General features: G+C 35.6%; 1 pseudogene; it reads left to right on the top strand.

Annotated features, from left to right (window-relative positions):
* The first annotated feature begins 772 nt into the window (after positions 1-772).
* Positions 773-1,352, top strand: LOC124110028 (RNA polymerase II subunit A C-terminal domain phosphatase SSU72-like; annotated as a pseudogene).
* Positions 1,353-4,388: the final 3,036 nt, after the last annotated feature.

Below are 4,388 nucleotides of genomic sequence, written 5' to 3'. Positions count from 1 at the left end.
ACTACACTCAAAATTCACATATTGCTGCCCTAACACCCGAAGTGATTGAAGTTAGAGACAGAGCTTTAAGAAGTAATTAGAATTATTTGACATTTTAAGGGTGAGATTCTAATCTGACAGAATTGTTGGCCTTAAAAGAATAGGAAGATCTCTCTTCACAGGCTTATTCCAAAGAAAGGCCATCTGAGTCATAGTGAGAAGTTGGCTGCCTTCAAGTCATGAAAACAGTACCTACCATAACCTAACCATGTTGATAATCTTATCTTGAACTTCCAGATGAGAATGGAGAGAAAGATAATCTCTTTTGTATAAGACACTCAGTCTATGCTATTTTATTATGGCTGCTCAAGCAAACTAAGACATTAGTTCTAGAGTAATTGTTATCTATGGTTTGCATACACTTTGAATATGTTTCCAAAGTGTTCACATGCTGAAATGTAATACCTATAGTGAGGAATTAAGAGGATGAAAAATTATCTTGACTATGTTAAGAGGTAGGGTCTTTGGGAAGTGATTATGATAAGATTATTAGCGCAGAGCCCCTATGATTGAATCCTGGTTACTTTAAAAGTGGTAGAAAGAGCTCTTCCACGATGATATTCCTCCTAATCTGAAGCCCAGATGAATAGAGCCAGCCTTCTACAGATAACACCTCTGAAACTGGATTCCCGGGATCTGAGGAGCGGATAAAGGTGTTTCGCATCCCTGCCTGGGATTAGCTGCTTTCCATTTTGCTTTGGCTGAAGCAGGTGGGTGGAAGTACAGGATAGCGATGGATCTGCGTTGGTCACGTCTGCGGGTGGCTGTCCTGTGCTCCAATAACCTGAACCGGAGCATGGTGGCGCACCGCCTACTCAGGATTCAATGTCAGGTCCTTTGGAACAGGAGCTCACGTGAGGCTTCCAGGACCAGCACCTGGCAAGCAAAATGTTTATGATTTCAGAACCACATATGATGAGATGTTCCACGATCTTCTTAGGAAGGATGAAAACTTCTATGCACAGAATGGCATTTTATATATGTTAGACAGAAATAGGAGAATCAAGCTCTGGCCAGAAAGGTTCCAGGACTGTGAAGATGAGTTTGATTTGATCTTCACATGTAAAGAGCTAGTCTATGACCAGGTGGTGGAAGTTCTTAATTCCAGAGAACAGGTAACCTGCCAGCCAGTGAACATAATCAACGTGGACATCATGGACAACCATAGAGAGGCCACCCGGGGAGCGCTCATTATCTGTGAGATCTGCCAGTGTATCCTGCACTTGAGTGACATGGAGAATGACATCAATGGCCTGCTGCAAGCTTTCGAGAAGACTGGCAAGGCTTTCCTGCACACTGTCTGCTTTTACTGAAGATGGCCGCTTCACGCCATCCAAAGCCACCTTCTTGAACTTTTTTTCTTTGAGGGGGTACTGGGGATTGAACTTGGGGGTACTTGACTACTGAACCACATCCCAGCCTATTTGTATTTTATTTGGAGACAGGCTCTCACTGAGTTGCTTAGTGCCTTGCTTTTGCTGAGGCTGGCTTTGACCTCGGGATCATTCCTGCCCTAGCCTCCTGAGCTCCTCTTTTGTTAACTTTTTTTTTTTCCTTCCTGATACCTTTTTCTTTTAGATACTTGGCCAGTGGACTGTGATATTTTGCAAACGTAATATATGGAAAAAGAAAATGCGCATACGTACCAGATTAAAACCATTTGTTTTTTCTGTTTCATTTTTATTTATGAAGAAGATATAGTTAAGCCCAAAAAGAAAGAAGGGTATGATACATCCCCTTAACATATGTGTGTATTTATGCCTCTCTTTCCTTTTTTGCCCCTCTTAACTTCCTGCATTAAAGTATTAAATAAGTACTTAACTAAAGCAATGAGTTATGTTAAGAAGGAACCTGGCCAATAAATAAATAGATGCCAATAAAAAAACGTGGTAGAAAGATAAAAAGAGACAAATATGCTCTCTGTCTTATGCCTTGTGATGCCTTGAACCGCTTTGGAACTCTGCCATCAAGTATGTCATCCCAGATATAGACCCTTGAACCTGTAGAACACTATGTGAAAATAGTCCTCTTTTCCTTATAACTCACTAAGTGTGTGGTATTGTGATATTAGAAACAGAAAATGCACTAGTACAATAACCATTAAGAATATAATTGAAAAAAATGTTGAAGGCGAAGAGAGGATTTATTGTAGGTCAGCAAAAATATGCTTATGCAACCAAAAATCAGTGAAAGAAAAATAGAGGAATAATGATGATAGATAAACAGAAATGTTAAATGTAAACTAATATACATAAATTCTCAACAAAATACTTTTATGCTGCATCAACAAAACTTTGAAAATTATTATATACAATGTTCAATTATCCCAGGAATGCATAATTGGTTTAACCTCTAAAAATCAATTTAAATACCAAATTAATAGAAAAAAACAGATAAAAATCACATGTTCATCAAATTAAAAGAAAAAATGGACAAAATAAAACATTAATTCATAGTGAAAACCTTCAGCAAACTAGTAAAGGAAGTGGAACTGTTCTACCCAATAAAGGCCATGTTTTTAAAACCTCCAGTCAAAATTATGCTTAATGGTAAGAAGCTGATGGGGAATGATGCTAGGATGTCTGCTTTTACCATTTGTATTCAATATTATAGCACTGATTCTGGTCAGTGAAACAAAGCAAGAGAAATAGAGGAAAGAGAGAGAACGTGAGAGAATGAGAAAATGTAGACTGAAAAGGAAAAAAAAAAGTTTACTCACAATTGACTTGACACTGTATGTAGAAAATTCTAAAAATACACTCACAAATAATAACTATTAGTACTAACAAATCTGTCCAGGAATGTTGCAAGATATAAGATATATAAAAATCTAATATTTATTTTACTGTAGAAATAGACAATTTGAAAATGAATGAAAACAATTCCATTCAAAATATCATGAAATAAAAAAAATACTTAGAAATAAGTTAAACTAGTATTTTACTAGACTTGCACAATCAAAACTACAGACCACTGCTGAGAGAAATTAAAGATGATCTAAATAAAAGCAGAGAAAATCTATGTTTATTTGGAAGCTCAGTAGTGTTAAAATTGAATTTCTCCTCATATTGATCTATAAATTGAAAGTGATTCTTAGCAAATTGTTACTGAAATGGCAAAGTAGATAAATCCAAATTTGTCCCTTCAAAAAAGTAAAGAATAAACTGGCACAATATCAGAATCAACTCTCTCAGAACTCTATAATCACATGAAAACTTGCAGCAACCAGTGAAATATAGAAGAAAAACGTCCTGAATTTAAAATTTATAAAAACATGTGAAATTTTCAATTAACTGTTAATTTCCCCATCTCCACTCTAATTTGAAGAAATCAGTCTACATTTTCATGCAGCTCACTGAAATTGGAGGAAGCAACATAAAACTTATTCTCAAAGACTCAGGCTTGAATATTTTGACCTATGTGATGACTCCCTGAAGGATATGATCCCAAAGGCCTGCATTTTTTTTAGCCTGCCACAAGCCTTCTCAAGGTTCAGGCAGCATCTTGGATAGCACTAAAGTAAATGAATTATACACTGTTTTTCAGAAGTTTTCAATAACATTCATGGAAAGTAAGGAAAAAGACCAAATCTAGAGAATAAAGAGAATAAGGAAATACATGATTTCAGGAATAAGGTCACTGAAAAGTACCTATATATTCCAGGAAATTCAGAAGAAAAAGGGTGTGTCCAGTACTGAGAGCATGACGACTGAGCACCTGAAAAGACACTGTGCTCTCAATTCTAGCTGACCTTAAGTTTCTGTGTAAGCAGGAAATAGAGGCTGGGGCAGAATCATAGACTGCCCCATAATTAAGGAATTCCTCAATACCAAAGCATAATATGTGAATATTGGAAGACTTCTTTCCTTTCCTTCTTTCCTTATTTCCTTCTGTTTTTTGTTCTTTTCTTCTTTTTCTTCCTGTCCACCTTCTTATTCTAGAAGTTTCAGATAATGAAAGTATTCTTGAACCAGATACTGTTGTTGAATAAGCAATATTGTGAATGCATTAAAAGCCACTAAAATACACAATTTAAAATACTTAAAATGGTAATGTTTGGCATATAAATTTTATATCAAATTCAAAAATATAGATTGCTACCAAAATCGGATAACTTAATTTAGAAAATGACAAGTTTATATTACAATATGTGTGAATGTTCCAAATAACAGGCTAATATATCAAGTTTGAAAAAGAACAAAGTTGAAGACTCATTTTTTTTCCATTTCAAGATTTACAATAAAGCTACAGTAATCAGTGCAACATACTATCAAAGTGCATGCACAGAAGTAGAAACAGGATATATTTTTACCAAGGTGGTAAAGTAACTCAATGGAGAAAAAGCTAAG

The sequence above is a fragment of the Marmota monax genome, unplaced genomic scaffold (assembly GCF_021218885.2).
Source record: "Marmota monax isolate L192 unplaced genomic scaffold, Marmota_monax_Labrador192_F-V1.1 WCK01_AAM20220418_F8-fsc00054, whole genome shotgun sequence".
Lineage (NCBI taxonomy): Eukaryota > Metazoa > Chordata > Mammalia > Rodentia > Sciuridae > Marmota > Marmota monax.
Note: the sequence above shows the minus strand (reverse complement) of the source record. Positions and strands in the feature narration are given on the sequence as shown.